This window comes from Schistocerca gregaria, chromosome 2 (assembly GCF_023897955.1).
Source record: "Schistocerca gregaria isolate iqSchGreg1 chromosome 2, iqSchGreg1.2, whole genome shotgun sequence".
NCBI lineage: Eukaryota > Metazoa > Arthropoda > Insecta > Orthoptera > Acrididae > Schistocerca > Schistocerca gregaria.
In genome coordinates, this window is record NC_064921.1 from 236,663,828 (window position 1) to 236,682,986 (window position 19,159).

At 44.3% G+C, this 19,159-nt stretch overlaps 1 protein-coding gene and 1 non-coding gene across 2 annotated transcripts in view; both read right to left on the reverse strand.

Annotated features, from left to right (window-relative positions):
- Window positions 1-19,159, reverse strand: part of LOC126336767 (suppressor of lurcher protein 1-like) — a 4,187,167-nt gene that overhangs the window by 384,223 nt on the left and 3,783,785 nt on the right. The gene's annotated exons all lie outside the window — the stretch shown is intronic.
- Trnas-cga (transfer RNA serine (anticodon CGA)) lies at window positions 13,400-13,473 on the reverse strand. The gene has a single exon. It is a non-coding gene; the product is annotated as a tRNA-Ser (tRNA).

A 19,159-nucleotide genomic window follows, 5' to 3' on the forward strand; every position in this document is an offset into this window, starting at 1 on the left:
CGTTATATCCATTCATTGCACGCACCTGTAATGTCCGCACGTTGTCGACGGGTTGTGTATATGCCGTACGTCGCAGCCAGAAATCACACACACACAGACACACACACAGACACACACACACACACACACACACACACACACACACACACACACACACTTTAAATGTTGAGGAGGTAACAGATCACGTCACGAGGGACAACTTTTGTTACAGACAAATGTTCGCCGACGCTCCCCACACACTCTAGACGTCGTTCTATTGAATTTGCCAGCTCTCGGACGACGAGATTTCACTGAGCTAGCCAGGCCTACAAACCGTGGTCTGCGTTTCATCTGAATTATATATATCAGAGAAGATGTATACCGCGATTTTCAACAGATAAACTGAAGAATGAGTGTCTCTGAGAGAGGAAAGATGTTTTGGAAGCCAGACCTGCCAGCTTTAGCATGGAATAGCTTATAGGCAACACAAATTGCATATAGAGGCCGCGGAATGCCTATGTGCTGCTGCCGCCCAGCGGCATAATCAATACGTACAGGGTGAAATGGGTATTACTGCAGATACTTCCATTAGTTACTGAGGGTGGTGTACTGAATAACATAAAATAAATATTTACGTCATTTTTTTGCTTTTTTCCCATTGCAAGTCGTACTTTTTTAGGTCGTACATGTAAAAGAGAGAAAGAGAAAGAGAGAGAGAGAGAGAGAGAGAGAGAGAGAGAGAGAGAGTCGCGCTCAGCGCCCACGTGCCAAGACCAATCCGTCAATGTTTAATTTCTCCTGGGCAGCAGATCAGGCGTTGAACTGTGGACACGTGGACGCAAGACGATTAGTCTGCAGTGACAGGCGCAGTCCATTTAGCCGTGCAGAAGAAAGTTAGATCGTTAAGTTACTGATGTGTTTGTGGAAATACTGTTCGATGCAGAGAAAAAATAACATATAAATATATCCGAACTTGTACCCATTACATCTTCTAGCGAGTCTTAGATGAAAATATTTCGAGGACTGCACGGTGCTATGGGAAACAAGTGATGAACCCTTGTAAAAGAAACGCTTAACCATGTAACGACAGACCAACAAACACAATGATCTCGATGTTTTATTCAACCACAGATGAATAACGTGTCACACCAGTGAGCTGGTTTGTATTTGCCAGTATTTGAAACAAACCCGATCCTACTGTCAACATATACATGCAATTCACAATTGTCTGGCAGAGTGTTCACGAAATCACCTTTAAGCTGCTTTCTGTCGTTCCACTCTCGAACAACTCGCTGGAAAAGCGAAAAATCTTTCCGTGCGGGCTCTGAGTTCTCTTATTTTATCATGATGATCATTTCTGCCTTTGCAGGTGGGCGCCAAAAAACTATTTTCACACGCTGAAGTGAAAGTGGGTTATCGAAATATCATGAGAAAGTGCTGCCGCAGCGAAAAACGGCTTTGTTTTAATGGTTGCCACCCCAATTTGTGTATGTGGAATTGTATCAGAACTTGTGAAATCACACTTTGCCTGCTGTGACAGACTGTACAATCCCATACTATGGAATATTTGCACTGTAAATGGAAAGAGCATGGAAGCGGAAGGAAAACCACAGCTTACATGACGTGTTTACAGCACCTCTTCGATGTTCTCTTTGGCCGACACTCGCCACGCCGACAATTGCTAAGGGACTCATCATAATGTTACTACCATGGCAAGTTTCATAAGCGAGGAATACGCCGAAATCCACCTTACCTGTGGACTTGCCGATAGGAGAGCCGACGTTGCACGACAACTGTATCACGAGAGGTTTTCTAACCGGTGCCTTCCACCCGCAAAAACATTTTACTCTGGGGCTAGGAGCTTGGGGGAGTATGGTGCGCTGGTAGCACCTGCAGGATTTAGTGGCTGGAAGCGACCATCGACGTAGGTTGGGGATGATAAAGGGAATTCGTTAAGAAATGGTGCGGAGGACCGAAGAATAAGCATCAGACTCTCATCACTGCAGTCGGAATTTCGCAGTCTCACTACAGGCGGAATGTAGCAATCTACAGTTATACGAGTACTGCACAGAAACCATTACAGTCCCTTTCGCATGCAGAACGTACAAGCACTGTCGCGGAAGATTATCAGCAGGGGCCAGGGTGCACTTCTGCAAATTCATCCTATGGCGTCAGAGGCACGACCAGAACTTTTCACTAACAATACTGTTAACAAATGAAGCCTATTTCATGAAGGAAGGTACAGGGAATTAACATAATTGGCACAAGTGTGCGGAAGAAAACCCCCACAGCACAGAGTACCAAGAACGGTTCGATGGCAACTGGTGTGGTATTATCAATCGCCATCTCATAGGGCCACAGACGAGGTACGACAATAATGTAATGAGACTGATTTTCTTTACAAGATGTGGCAACCCTGCAGGCTCATATAGGCACAATATCTTTGACCTTGGCCTATGCTTGTAGTCCAAGCGGCACATCGATGCAACTGCTCAATCGTGAGTTGTGCTGTAATAAGGTAACACGTGTTTGCGTCTCTCGTCACGGAAATGGAACCGCATAATATAGTCATAGGTCAACAGAAGACGCTGTAAAGGAGACGACAAGACTTGAAAGTAAGCTGGAACCTCCAGAAGTAACAATTGCATTAGTGGTGGCAAGGAGTTAGTCTATTGTGTGGTTCCATTTCCGTGGCGAGAGACGTGGACACATGTTTACTTAGTACAGCACAACTCACGACTGAGCAGTTGTATTGATGTGCCGCTTCGATCAAGCAGCTTATAGACCAAGGTCAAAGATACTGTACCTACGCAAGCCGGCAGGGTTGCCACATCTTGAAAAGAAACTCAGTCTCATTACTTTATTGCTACATTATCGGAATTTTCGGAAGACGTCATTTTAGCTTCTCGTATGAACCTGTGGTACATTGATGATGGTGCCCCACTCACTTCAGAGGTAGAGTACAACATTACCTGGACAGTTCCTTTGTTTTCAAATGGATGGGTCGTGGAGGCCGCGTAGCATGGCCAGCTACTTTGCCAGACCTTAATCCACAGGATTTCCTTTTGTAGAGCCATCTGAAATTGTGATTTATAAATGAAGAAATGTTGATGTCAATAGTTTTCTACGCAAAATATAACATACCTGTGATATTACGCGATCAGACATGAATCATCATGTTCAGCAATCCTTTCTGCAAAGAGTCGAACTTTGCCACACACGCCGTGGCCGTCATTTCGAACAGTACTTATGAAACGCCACTGCGGTTTCTCGTCATGTCTTTCTATGTTAGTTTGTACATATATATGGCAATCGTCTGGATTAACTGAGAAGTAACTGTGCAGTCGTATTTTGTTTTCTTATTCTTTGTACTCGTTCTTAAAGACTAAATGTAGGACACAGAAACCAAATAATTGAACGTGCATACACAGTAATGCTTTTCCTACTCAGCTTCCTTTCCCTATGCCAGCTAGCACGGTACATAACATCGGCTGTCGAAACAGGAACGAAATAGATGTGGACGCTGTCATTGTTCGCATTGTCACTCAGACAGTCGCTTGGTGCCGCATGCCTCGCCTTCTAATAGGCGGCCTCACTACCCACAACACTTGCATGTTGTGCAGTGTTGCCGATCTTTCCCCCTGACCTATGTCGACGCACAGGGACATCAAAAAGCCAGCTTGACATTTCATGGTCTGATAACATTCAATTGCATTACCATTTAGTAACAAGGGGAAAACGAATTCATGTTACACACTTGAGTTCTATGTATCTGGAACTGGAATCTCTGGTCAAGGCTCCCAGGACTGTTGTGCTCCGGAACTGAGTGCCCACCAGCCTGTTCATTATAAGCGAGCATAGTAGTTCACAGCTGGTTAGCAAGAACACAGCAGAAGCAGGGGGGGGAAGCCAGCCAACTCGCAGCAGGCAGCCCTTTACTCTCCACTCTACAGCCTGCAGCCTGCAGCCTACAACCTACACAGACAGTGGTGTTGCGGTGCGCCGCGGGCAGCGGGCGCGGCGTGGCGCCAGGGGCCGTCTTTGTGCGGCTGTCGGAGCGCCAGTCTCTTGGAAAGGCGGACGGCTGGCTGTGGAGGGAGGAGGGGTGCAAAAACAGACATGCGGGCTGTGGAACAAGGCGGACACCCCAGCAAACTTCGCAACCACTGACTACGAGGGCTTACTCAGCACACGATACAATTCACTCAGGGGTGGAGCCAAGAAAGGAGAATATTTTTCCAATTTTAATTTCTTTTACTTCAGGCTAAGGCAATAAACTATAAGATGATGTTAACTGTTTATTACGTCGACATTAAAACATATGATATATTTTGTGGCATTTAAACTACCATATTACTATTATTATTTCTTTCTTTTCTCAGACGTTATGTCTGGTTAAAAATGGAAAGTGACATGGACCTTGATCAAGCGTGACTACCTTTTAACTGTGTGGTATATGTTACATTGCATTTAGGAACTTTCGGGTAATTGAACATATATCAATAATTACCGATTTCTGTAGTTGTATATATACGTTTGGATGTAGCTGTATTGAGTTGATGTACTGGTGGATATTGTGTGGTATGGCTCCTGTAGTTGATATTATAATTGGTACAATTCCATCTTTACCCTGATGCCACATGTCCTTGACTTCCTCACCCAGCTGGATGTATTTTTCAATTTTTTCTCCTGTTTTCTTCTGTATATTTGTTGTATTTGGTATGGATATTTCGATTAGTTGTGTTAATTTCTTCTTTTTATTGGTATGATGTCAGGTTTGTTATGTGGTGTTGTTTTATCTGTTATAATGGTTCCAGTATAATTTGTATTCATCATTCTCCAGTACATTTTGGGGTGACTACTTGTATGTGGGAACGTGTTGTTTTATTTGTTTATGTTGTATGGCAAGTTGTTGATGTATTATTTTTGCTACATTGTCGTGTCTTCTGGGGTATTCTGTATTTGCTAGAATGGTATATCCGCTTGTGATGTGATCTACTGTTTCTATTAGTTGTTTGCAATGTCTGCATTTATCTGTTGTGGTATTGGGATCTTTAATAATATGCTTGCTGTAATATATGGTGTTTATTGTTCCATCCTGTACTGCAATCGTGAATCCTTCCGTTACTATTATTATTATTGTATTAAAACAATTTATATATTTTATTGTTATTATTAATGAAATCATACAGATCTGTGGCACATTAAAAGTGAGGCAATCCCCAATATTAGCGATCTTCTACAGAAGCTCGAAATTTAGCGGGGACTACAGTGCGAGATGCTTAAAATAGTTTCCTTTATGAAACTTTGTCTCGAAACCTGGCAGAAAATCTAAAGAGACTCTGGTCGTATGTAATGTATGCTAGCGGCAAGACACTACCCCTATCTTTTCTGTGCAATACCAATGGAAATACTATCGACGAGAGTGCCGCTAAAACAGGCTTACTATCATAGCCGTCCAAAATTTCTCCACCAAGGAAGACGAAGTAAATACTCCGGAATTCAAATGAAGATCAGCTGCTAACATGAATAACTGAATAACTTAGAAATAGATATCCTCGTAGTGAAACAACTTAAATCGATTAACAAAAGCATATCTTCCGATCCAGATAGTATACCAGTTACGTTCCTTTTTCAGTATGCTGATGCAATAGATCCACTAATAGCAATCATATACAACCGCTCACTCGACGAAACACCCGTACCCAAAGACTGGAAAGTTGTGCTGACTACACCAATATTCAAGAAATGCAATAGGAGTAATCCACTAAATTACACGCCCCTGTCATTAACATCGCTATGTAGTACGATTTTGAAACACATATTGTGTTCGACCATGATCAATTATCTCGCAGAGATCGGTCTATTGACACGTAGTCAACGGATTTACAAAACTTAGCTCTTGTGAAACACAACTAGCTCTTTACTCGCACGTAGTGTACATTGCTATCGATAAGGAATTTCAAATTGATTCCGCATTTCGGCGTTTTCAGAAGGCTTATGACATCGTACCTCACAAGCGGCTTGTAATCAAATTGCGTGCTCATGGATTATCGTCTCAGTTATGCGACTGTATTCGTGATTTCCTGTCAGAGAGGTCACAGTCCAAAGTAACTGACGGAAAGTCATCGAGTAAAATAGAAGTGATTTCTTGCTTTGCCCAAGGTGTGTTATAGGCCCCCTGTTGTTCCTTGTCTAAACTTATCTCCGTCCCAACAGGCCATGAAGGCCCGAACGGTACCGGCCTAGCGCCGTGTCATCCTCAGTCAACAAGCGTCACTGGATGTGAACATGGTCATCGCACCGCACTTCCGGTCGTATGCCAGTTTACGAGACCAGAGCCGCTACTTCTCCGTCAAGTAGTTCCTCAGTTTGCCTCACAACGGCTGGGTGCATCCCACTTGCCAACAGCGCTCGGCAGAGTAGATGGTCACGCATCCCACTACTAGCCCAGCTCAACAGCACTTCGGCGATCTTAAGGGAACCGGTTCTCACGGATGAGGCAGGCTACAAAATTCTCACCCGACCGATATTTGAAATTGTGCCCGAGTCTCGGACGCTTCTCAGATAGTACTGACAGAGAAAGTTCCAGAGAACATCGGTGAGTTTCGTCAAATATTGTTTCAGTAAGACTGAAAATCGTAACGGAAATACTCAACCATGAGAGGTGTAGTGAATCGCCTTGTGATTTGCTATTAAGATCATGAGAGTGCGTTCCTAGAAGAACCAACATACTGCGTCCTTCTGAATATATCTCGTGGAAAGGACTTAAAGTTAAAATTAGGATGATAGGAAGTGAAACAGAAGCTCACCGACAAACTTTCATCCAGTGTACCACTCGCGAATGAAACAGGAAAGGAGGAACGTAAGAGTGGTACACGAAGTGGTCTCAGCCACACACCAGTATGGATGTCGACGTAGATGAATAAGAGATTTGTTATGCAGACTTACGTAATCACTGAACTATGTAGCCTCAGGTGATCGAACGGTTGCCTTATGAATAGCATAGTAGCTTTGGCAATTGTGCAATGACAGAGAGACTATTGTATTTTTCTACTAATATGTTTCGGTTAGACGTAGAGACAGTAATTACACACTGTAGCAATCCGTTGTCATTACGCAAATTAAGATGCTAATCTGCTGAATCTGACACTTTAGAATTTCAAATGAACTCGTTAAAGCACTGAATTCCATTTGCACACAACTAGATTGCAAACGAACAGCAGCGCATTGTCTGTATGCCAGTAAAAGACGGATTAAATAATGGGGTAAAAAGCAATGTAGAGGCGAGAGATAAAAAAGAGGAGAACGCTTGTACCAGTGCAGAACAAGGTCATATAATTGCGGATATCACTGCACTTCTGTCAAAGACAACAAATAACTTGTACGGCACGAATAGTGCGTTTAAAAGAGATTACTTGATGAATATCAACATACGTAAATCAAAGGTAATGGAATGTAACCGAATTACATTAGGTGTTGCTGAGGGAATTATATTAGAAAAACTAGACTCTAAAATTGATGGTGGCCTAAGTTGAGAGAATATAAAATGCACACTGGGGATATCAAGTAGAGGTTTCTTAAACAGAGAAGTTGGTTAATACTGAATTTATGAAGGTATTTTTTCTGAAGTGTAGCCTTAGAAACAAAAGTTGCTCAAAAACAATACATATAAGAGGAGAATAGAATCTTTTGAAATGTTATGCTACAGAATAATGCTCAGTATTTGATGGGTAAATCGTTACTAATGGAGAGAAATTACTGAATGGAATCAGGAAGAGAATAAATTTAAGGCGCAACTTGACTATAAGAAGAGGTCGGTTGATAAGACGCATCCTGTGAAACCAACGAATCGACAGTTTCGCGATAAAGGGACGCTCGGAGGGTGGGAGGGGTTAAATTGGACAGTGGTTGCAGTAGTGATGAAGATACGAAGACATTTTAGTAAGATAACCTAGCCAAGATAGCAGCAAAACACCAGACTTCGGATTGAAGATAGCGACAAAACAAGTACGCACAATCTCTACTGTAGCTAATTACACACTCTTTGCGTCTCATTTTTAAACTCTCACAACAGTACACACACAGTTGTTACATTAATCAAGAAAAATGTCGATTACATTCCGTCAGTGCACTATTTCAAATTTGTTATTAACCCCAGCTGCAAAACAGCGGAGCGACGAACACGTCTGGTGCGACTATCTCCTTGGACGTCTCGAGCTTCCACAAAAGACAGAGAAGTCCTGTGTTCTCAGTTACGTAATTTTTCCAGAAGCTCTTGACATATCTCCGAGAGCGAATAACCACCGAAGTTGTCTCCTTCAAATCTAAATTAATGGTGAAAATTACTATCGTTCCCTAAAAGATATTTGATGTTACAGTACCACAACAACTATGAAGCATTTCTTAGACATTGTCTGGGTGAAAATAGAATAACGATGTCTTAAATACGTGATTTTAGGCTTTACCGGCGCATGATGGCCTTCTAAACGTTCTCAGATTCTCAGTTTTGTGTCGTCTAAATGTGTGTCATTTCGGCAGGTCGGCTTGTTGCTACCACCAGGCGATCCTGCTGCCTGTCTTATACATTCCCTCCACCCCGCTCTCGAGCCGCTGGTACCAGAGATGAGAGACGGGGCGAGTGCGGGGCCAATGTTGAGGTTTGCATACATTAGAAATCAAGGCGTCACTCTCTTCCTTTCGGCTGAAGTTCTGCGAGTATGACGAGTCTGAGGACGAAGGTGCCGCGGTCGCTTCCTATTCTTCGACTCGTTCCCTCTTACTACACCATGTAGAAGGGTGAAGCCGTGACAAAACACTGAAGTTGAACGCACGATTTGCTACTGTAAAGCTCTGAGGATCAATTAGCCTCTGACGAAGTTATGTTTTGTGAGACAGTGGAGGTTGCAAGACAAAAATTATATGATATAGCGTGTAAAATTGGAAAGTCACTCCTTAACATGATGAATGATGTCTGGAACATGTTCAAGCCTACAATTCAGACGGAAAACATGCTAAGTTAGTCCAGTGTAAATACAACAGTCTTCGAATATATATATATATATATATATATATATATATATATATATATATATATATATATATATATAGGGTGAGTCACCCAACGTTACCGCTGGATATATTTCGTAAATCACATCAAATACTGGTGAACCGATTCCACAGACCAAACGTGAGGAGTGGGGCTAGTGTAATTGTTTAATACAAACCATACAAAAATGCACGCAAGTATGTTTTTGTTTTTAATGGAACCACGTTAGTTTTGTTAGCACATCTGAACATATAAACAAATACGTAATCAGTGCCGTTTGTTGCATTGTAAAATGTTAATTACATCCGGAGATATTGTAACCCAAAGTTGACACTTGAAACCTCCGACGTTAAGTTGCGTGTTGTAACAAACACGGGCCACGGTCAGCGGGCAGCATCTGCAGGGACATGTTTACGATGACGACCGTGTTTACGAGTGTGGCTGTAATGCACTGTTGTGGTTTGGTCTAGCTGTCGCAGTGTCCGCGTGTAGCACTTGCTGCTATTGTTATTCTGCATTCGTCTCCGCACGCAGACCAACTGTGGTACACTGTGTTACCAGACGTCTGTGATAGTGTAGTGTTGTAGGAACTGTGGCCATGGCGTATTCGAACTCTGAAAAGGCGGAGATGATACTCATCTATGGCGAGTGTCGACAAAATGCAGCTGAGGCCTGCAGGGTGTGTGCAGAACGGTACCCGGACAGAGAGCATCCAACGTGCCGCACATTGCAAAACATGTACCGCCAACTGCATGCAACAGGTATGGCTACTGTTGCCAAGAACCCACACATGAGTACACGGGACATTGCGAGAGCCGGTGGACTGAGTCAAAGTAGTGTCATCCGCATACTGCATCGTCACAACTTTCACCCGTTTCATGTGTCGCTACATCAGCAATTACGTGGTGATGACTTTAATCATCGAGTGCAATTTTGTCAAAGGGCATTAACAGAGATTGCGTTGCAGTTCTACCTGTTTACCGATGAAGCGGGTTTCAAAAACCAGTGAATCTACGGAGCATGCATTACTGACTGGTCCGTGGACAATCCTCGCTGGCTCAGACAGGTAGAGCGACAGCGAACTTGAACTGTAAATGTATGGTGCGCAATCATTGGCGACCACCTCAATGGTCCTCACTTCATTGCAGGGGCCCAAACAGCTGCCACATACATCGCGTTTCTACAGAATGATCTGCCAACGTTGCTCGAAAATGTCCCACTGGAAACGCGTCGACGTATGTGGTATCAGCACGATGGTGCACCTGCACATTCCGCAATTAACACTAGGCTGACGCCTTTCGACGGGCGTTTCATAGGACGCGGGGGACGCATAAATTGGCCAGCCCGTTCTCCTGATCTTACCCCTCTGTACTTCCTTCTGTGGAGTACGTTAAAGGAGAATGTGTACCGTGATGTTCCCACAACCCCAGAGGATATGAAACAACGTATTTTGGGAGCCTGCGGCGACATTACACCAGATGTACTGCGGCGTGTACGACATTCATTACGACAGAGATTGCAATTGTGTGGAGCAAATGGTGGCCACCACATTGAACATCTATTGCCCTGACATGTCGGGACACACTCTATTCCACTCCGTACTTGAAAACGGAAACCACGTGTGTACGTGTACCTCACCCCTAATGGTAATGTACATGTGCGTCAGAGAAAAAGACCAATAAAAAGGTGTTAGCATGTGGAAGTAATGTGCTGTTCCAGTCTCTTCTGTACCTAAGGTCCATCACCGTTCCCTTTGGATCCCTACGTAATTCGGTGCTCTCCGATACATACGATCGAACAGCGGAGGAGTGGTACTCAAGCGTCAACTTTAGGTTACAATATCTCCGGATGTAATTAACATTTTACAATGCAATGCACTCATTACGTATTTGTTTATATGTTCAGATGTGCTAACAAAACTAACGGGGATCCATTTTAAAAAAAGGTAGGTTTGTGTTAAAAAACATACTTCCGTGCATATTTTTATGGTTTGTATTAACCAATTACACTAGCCCCTCTCCTCACGTTCGGTCTGTGGAATCGATTCGTCAGTATTTGATATGGTTTACGAAATATATCCAGCGGTAATATTAGGTGACTCACCACTTATAATAAAGATAAAATTGGAGTAAGAAATCAAATGAAAGATGACAACTAGTCTTTTGTACGAAAATGCTCAGAAAATATCCCTGGAACAATCGTCATAAATGTTGTATGCGTAGTTCGAGTAGCTCCTTAGCTCCTACGGAATTTCCGCATTCGTAATTATCGTCGATACACACGGACTACTGTCCTGTTAAGAGGCACGCACCTGCCGTTTTGTGGACAGCGGCAACGAACTTCCACGTGGCTGCTGCGAAACTATTAGCCGCAGTGAAATGACGGATGATTGCGCCCGGCGTGAGGGAGGTCGCCATAGGCTGTCGGATCGCCGCTAATGGGGCGGTGACAATGGATCGGCGCCAGGCGGGCAGGGCGCTCAATTTGTGCCCTTCCGCCCCCCTCCCCCCGCCCCCCGCCCTACAACCCCCGCCGTTAGCGACCCGATTACGCCCCCGCGTTGGACCTCCTGACCCGAGCTCGTCGCCGATGCTCTGACGTCACGGACGCGCGACACCACAGCTGCACCGCCTGCTCAGTCGGTACGTGCATCGCAGCTCGCCGCAGCACGGTGCAAACTTCATCGACGGCTGCCGTTTCTTGGTGGTAATGGCAACACCAAGTGACTCCCTACTGCCCTGTGGCAGACTTTACGATACGCTTTTTTTTCTGCTTATGAGTGTAAACACCATACTTGTTTGTGGGGATGGTGACCGAGGCAGCGAAGATTTGGTTTCGTTTTTCATGTTTGAATTCTGTCTTGAGAGCTATACTGCTAATCATCAAAGTTGTAACACGAGTAAAAATAGCAAAAACGTAATTTTCCTTGCTGTCTTTGTACAGTGAGGGAGACTGGAACACATTTAAGCGTATTTCGTTTAGAAAATTTTAAAATTTTTGGTTATATTTATCGTGTTAAAATTGTTTAGTCTATGACACGGTTTTTAAAATGTAACTTGGTGTACATGGTACTCGAAAATTCCCTTTACGAACTTCTAAGACTTGCAGAGCGGAGTGAATACATAATATTTTGAATGAAACTACAGTGAAATGAATATCCCTAGCTGCATACAGGCAATGATATAGATCAACGTGGACAGTTGAAAATGTGTGTCCCGACCGGGACTCGAACCCGGGTTCTCCTGCTTACATGGCAGAATCTCTATCAATTTTTTTCTTTTTTTTTTGTTCGATGTTGCTCGTTGCATTTGTTCGTTGCGGATGTCCCAGGACACCAGTTCAAGTTCAGTGTTGAGCCGTTGACTCAGGTTTTTTTGTTGTTGTTGTTAAGGGAGGGCAGCTCATCCTCTGACTGAACACGCTGAGCTACCGTCCCGGCAACCACCTGAGCCACCGGGGACACAGAGGATAGTACGACTGCAGGGACTCATCTCTGGCACGCCCCCCGTGAGAACCACATTCCCAGCTTATTGTCCCCTGCCCACTATATTCATTAGTCGCAGCTTGTTGCCGATTCCAGTTCGGGCACGGTTTATGTATCCGCATAGAAGTAGATGGTCAGATGGCCTATATATATATATATATATATATATATATATATATATATATATATATAGTATCTGTTCTTTCGGACATGTCCGATAGAACAGATATCATCTTCATGTGTATAATATTTTGAATAGTGACACATATCCGGAAACGTTCCGTTTCCATTCTACGACGGTTTCAATTCGGATGTTTAACTAATCTGCCTGAGGACTTGAACTAGGCCTGACAGTACAATTATTAGGTAATAATTCGAAAGGAAATACAAAGAAACATCGATATATCACTTCAGCACATATTTTTTGTATTAAAACTTAAACATGATGCGTTTACATTATTCCAAAACAAAAACGTACCCAGCATACAATAACTACGAACAGCACTGACTCACAGCAGCGTATCGACATGGCGACCACCGACGTTGTTACAGACATTGTACTTACGAAGTATGTTGTAATACTCATTTCCCACCGCACCTGGTGTCTAATTTCTAATGCAGCTGCCAGAACTCGTGCCAGCAGATCTTCTCGTAAATTAATCTCTGCATTCGCATGGAGGTAGACTTAGAGGACATCAGGTGATCGCCTGACGCACTACATGTCATTTTGTCTACCCTGTTGGATACACTATTGGGCAAGCAACTCTGAGACTTTCTCTTTCCCTTAGCAGATCAGGACGCGTTAACATATGAACTAAAGAGGAATCTACGTTCCCAGGCATGCGTTCCTATTCGAAATATTATGTGCTCATTCCCGTCTATGCACCGTGCCCGACCGAGACTCGAACTCGGGACCTTTGCCTTTCGCGGGCAGTGCTCTACCAACTGAGCTACCGAAGCAAGACTCACGCCCGGTACTCACAGCTTTGGTAGAGCACTTGCCCGCGAAAGGCAAAGGTCCCGAGTTCGAGTCTCGGTCGGGCACACAGTTTTAATCTGCCAGGAAGTTTCATATCAGCGCACACTCCGCTACAGTGTGAAAATCTCATTCTGGAAACATCCCCCAGGCTGTGGCTAAGCCATGTCTCCACAGTATCCTTTCTTTCAGGAGTGCTAGTTCTTCATGTTTCGCAGAAGAGCTTCTGTAAAGTTTGGAAGGTAGGAGACGGATACTGGCAGAAGTAAAGCTGTGAGTACCGCGCGTGAGTCGTGCTTCGGTAGCTCAGTTGGTAGAGCATTTGCCCGCGAAAGGCAAAGGTCCCCAGTTCGAGTTTCGGTCGGGCACACAGTTTTAATCTGCCAGGAAGTTTCATATCAGCGCACGCTCCGCTGCAGAATTAAAATCTCATTCTGGAACAAAAGTACAGTCTTTCTTACAACAACTACATCGTAAAATATAACAATTTTATTGCCAATAAACAATGTTTTGGCCATCTTGAGCTGTTAGCATGATATAGTCTATGTTGGTTCAAATGGTTCCAATGGCTCCGAGCACTATGGGACTTAACAACTATGGTTATCAGTCCCCTAGAACTTAGAACTACTTAAATTTAACTAACCTACGGACATCAGACAACACCCAGTCATCACGAAGCAGAGAAACTCCTTGACCCTGCCGGGAATCTAACCAGGAAACCCGGGCGTGGGAAGCGCAACGCTACCGCACGACCAGTCTATGTTTGAATATTTTTAAAGGCCTATTCATCACAACTGTACTAGTTGCAAGTTATCCGCACAAAATGTTTCCTGTGACATAATCATCGTGAGTTCACCTTTGACCTCTAAGGCTCTTGGCCCATTCGTGATTTAAATTGGTTGTGTCGCTTCTAGCAGTAAGGAGTATATAATATTCATCCTCTTCGACGGCTGCTGCGGAGAGAAAGAAGAACAGGATTGGAGAGTCGTCGAAACCGTGGTCCTTACTAACAGACGCTTTGGAAGGACAAGTTTGTGATAGGGGATTGAGAGGAAGGAGGAGGAGATGTATGATAGACAACATGTTGCGAAGAGAAAATTACCTGAAGAAGACGGCACAGGACCGGAGAGCATGGAGAGCTATCATGTGAAATCCTGCCTTTGGAAAGACCACCGTTGATGACACGAGGAGTAGATGTATTGCCATTTTTCATTGTTCTTGCTCTTGGTGATCTATTGCTCTCACAGAATTAATTCTTTATGCTTCAGGTCTATAAGTTCAAATACCTTGTTCAGGAATTTCTACCTTTTTCTCTCCTCTGCCTTAATTTATTTTTAAACAGCGTTTCCAACTGCTGTATCTTAAAATTTCACTGAGTGGGGCATGTTAGGATGACAATGCAAAATAGTGCGTAAACGTGCTCTAACAGAACAGCGAAACGTGCCCCATCGCCATGTTTGAATTAGTTTCGAAAATACAGTAATAACTTTCAGGTTTTCAAATTATATAGCCGGCCGAAGTGGCCGTGAGGTTCTAGACGCTGCAGTCTGGAACCGCGAAACCGCTACGGTCGCAGGTTCGAATCCTGCCTCGGGCATGGATGTGTGTGATGTCCTTAGGTTAGTTTGGTTTAACTAGTTCTAAGTTCTAGGGGACTAATGACCCCAGAACTTGAATCCCATAGTGCTCAGAGCCATTTGAACCATTTGAACCAAATTATACAAACGTACTTCGTAAAGCTGAGTAATCTCCTGTAAAGGAACGTATATGGCCGTGGCCTAACAGCTATAACATCAGTCGGATGTACCTGATTCGACAGTCATTTCTAAGCTTTTGGGAGTGCTCAACAACGTTCACACAGTGATAAAGAATATTGCAATAACCAATATCAAAATGCTTTATCCTTTTTGACTTATACATTACGTTTAGACACAATACGCGGCAAATATTACTTTCGTCTCACACTTATAATCGCGGTTAATCTCACCACAAGTCAGAATTTTTAGTATTATGTCACACACTGTAACAATGCTATCCACATACCATCCTTTACATCTACATGGATTCTCTGCAAATCACACTTAACTGTCTGACAGAGCGTTCATCGAACACCATCACAATAAGTATCTATAATTCCAATCGAACAGCGCACGGAAAAAAACGGACGCCTACATCTTTCTGTGCGAGCTCTGATTTTCCTTAGTTTATTGTGATGATTATTTCTCCCTATGTAAGTCGGTATCCAAAAAAATATATATATATTTTCTAAATCGGAGGAGAAAGTTGGTAATTGAAATTTCTCTAGAAGACGCCGCTGCAACGAGAAACGCCTTTGTTTTAATGATGTCCGCCCCAAATCCTGTATCATGTTAGTGACACTCTCTCTCCTATTTCGCGATGATACGGAACGTGCTGCACTTCTTTGAACTACCACGATGTATTCCATTAATCCTGTCTTATAAGGATCCCAGACAGCACAGCAGTACTCCTAAGAGATCGGACAACTGTAACGTAGACAGTCTCTTTAGCAGAAGTCACGTATCCTAAGTATACTGCCAATAAAACGCAGTCTGTGGTCGCCTTCCACACAACAGTTTCTGTGTTCATTCGAATTTAAGTTGTTCGTATTGAATTTCGTAGATATTTAGGTGACTTAATGGCCGATTTTCACACCATAGAGATATCTTTTCAAAATTGTTTTTTAAAAGTGCTTGGCTCAATACACATCGGATTAAGAAAAAGTGGTAATAAACGTTCATCACCTCGAAGAGAGACATCCATTAACAGAACGTTCGACTCTCCTGTACCACCCCCTGGGACTGGAATGGGTGTTACTTTGAAATCTTAAATAGGAACCCCTTTTTCTTATTGAAGATTTTGTTTCTCCGTGAAAAACTGAATAACTTTTGTATGAAACATTTTTTTTTCGTTTCATGAAAGATGGCGCTGTAATGATCCATACATGCAAAACAAATACACATCCGATTGAGACAATCGAAGTACTTTTTTTACATTTTTGATAATGCTATCACGTAACACCTCGATATCACACCCGCGTACTTTGAGGCTCACAGAAATGGCGATCGAGCTTGTGAAAAGTTTGTTACTATGTTTCCTGATGGAGATGCTCCGCCTGCTACGAAATTTCGCGGTATTGTCCACCTGTTTACTGAAACGGACGTGTTAAACGTAGAGGAAGAGTCCGACCGCTGCCTGTGACAAACCAAAATAACACGGTGAATGTTTTACCAGATGTTGCTGCAAATCCTCACATTAGTTCTCGGCAAACTGCGCGAGGTTCAGGAATTCCGCAAAGAAATGTTCCACGAATACTGCATGCACACAGATGGCATCCATTTCATTAATCGCTGCATCAAGAACTACATGGTGACGATTTTGACAATCGACTGAATTTCTGCAACTTGATACAGGAACAACTAGCAGCCAATGATAATTTCATTTCACAAATACTTTTCTCCGATGAATCAAATTTTGCGAATCGTGGTGACGTGAATCGACATAATTTGCATTATTGGTCAATGGAGAATCCCCATTGGGTAAGGCAAGCTGAACATCAGCGTCCATGGAATGTCAGTGTTTGGTGCTGTATTTTAGGTACAAACGTATTTGGGCCTTGCTTCATAGAATGTAATCTGTCTGGTCAAATGTACAGCGACATTGTGAATAATGTACACTCCTGGAAATTGAAATAAGAACACCGTGAATTCATTGTCCCAGGAAGGGGAAACTTTATTGACACATTCCTGGGGTCAGATACATCACATGATCACACTAACAGAACCACAGGCACATAGGCACAGGCAACAGAGCATGCACAATGTCGGCACTAGTACAGTGTATATCCACCTTTCGCAGCAATGCAGGCTGCTATTCTCCCATGGAGACGATCGTAGAGATGCTGGATGTAGTCCTGTGGAACGGCTTGCCATGCCATTTCCACCTGGCGCCTCAGTTGGACCAGCGTTCGTGCTGGACGTGCAGACCGCTTGAGACGACAATTCATCCAGTCCCAAACATGCTCAATGGGGGACAGATCCGGAAATCTTGCTGGCCAGGGTAGTTGACTTACACCTTCTAGAGCACGTTGGGTGGCACGGGATACATGCGGACGTGCATTGTCCTGTTGGAACAGCAAGTTCCCTTGCCGGTCTAGGAATGATAGAACGATGGGTTCGATGACGGTTTGGATGTACCGTGCAATATTCAGTGTCCCCTCGACGATCACCAGAGGTGTACGGCCAGTGTAGGAGATCGCTCCCCACACCATGGTGCCGCGTGTTGGCCCTGTGTGCCTCGGTCGTATGCAGTCCTGATTGTGGCGCTCACCTACACGGCGCCAAACACGCATACGACCATCATTGGCACCAAGGCAGAACCGACTCTCATCGCTGAAGACGACACGTCTCCATTCGTCCCTCCATTCACGCATGTCGCGACACCACTGGAGGCGGGCTGCACGATGTTGGGGCGTGAGCGGAAGACGGCCTAACGGTGTGCGGGACCGTAGCCCAGCTTCATGGAGACGGTTGCGAATGGTCCTCGCCGATACCCCAGGAGCAACAGTGTCCCTAATTTGCTGGGAAGTGGCGGTATGGTCCCCTACGGCACTGCGTAGGATCCTACGGTCTTGGCGTGCATCCGTGCGTCGCTGCGGTCCGGTCTCAGGTCGACGGGCACGTGCACCTTCCGCCGACCACTGGCGACAACATCGATGTACTGTGGAGACCTCACATGTTGAGCAATTCGGCGGTACGTCCACCCGGCCTCCCGCATGTTGAGCAATTCGGCGGTACGTCCACCCGGCCTCCCGCATGCCCACTATACGCCCTCGCTCAAAGTCCGTCAACTGCACATACGGTTCGCGTCCACGCTGTCGCGGCATGCTACCAGTGTTAAAGACTGCGATGGAGCTCCGTATGCCACGGCAAACTGGCTGACACTGACGGCGGCGGTGCACAAATGCTGCGCAGCTAGCGCCATTCGACGGCCAACACCGCGGTTCCTGGTGTGTCCGCTGTGCCGTGCGTGTGATCATTGCTTGTACAGCCCTCTCGCAGTGTCCGGCCCAAGTATGGTGGGTCTGACACACCGGTGTCAATGTGTTCTTTTTTCCATTTCCAGGAGTGTATTACCCCTAGTAATAGACGATGTTTCATTACAAAAGAGACTGGATATGTGGTTTCAACACAAAGGATGCCCAGAGCATTATTCACGACTAGCTCTAATAGATTTTACTCAAAGATGTCCGAGTAGATGGATTGGTCGAGGAGGTCCCCAAACGTGGCCTTCACATTCACCCGATTTGACGTCTGCCATTTTTTCCCATGGGGACGGATAAAAGAGAGAGCTTACATGGATGTGCCAACAACCCACGAAGATATGCGGCAACGAATTCGCAATAAATTTGCAAAGTTTAGCGCAAGTACACTAATAAGAGTCGGATTGTCGTTCAGACACAGAGCTGCAATTTGCATTGGAAACAGCCGACAACATTTCGAACATTTGCTACACTGAAACACTTGTGAGAGACAACGGGGCTCACAGTGAACAAGCACCCCAAAGTAGTGAGAGACAAGGGGACTCACCAAGATGAAGCACCCCGAAGGGAACACATTACTACTATGTCCATTTCGTTGTTCCTGGCTAACGC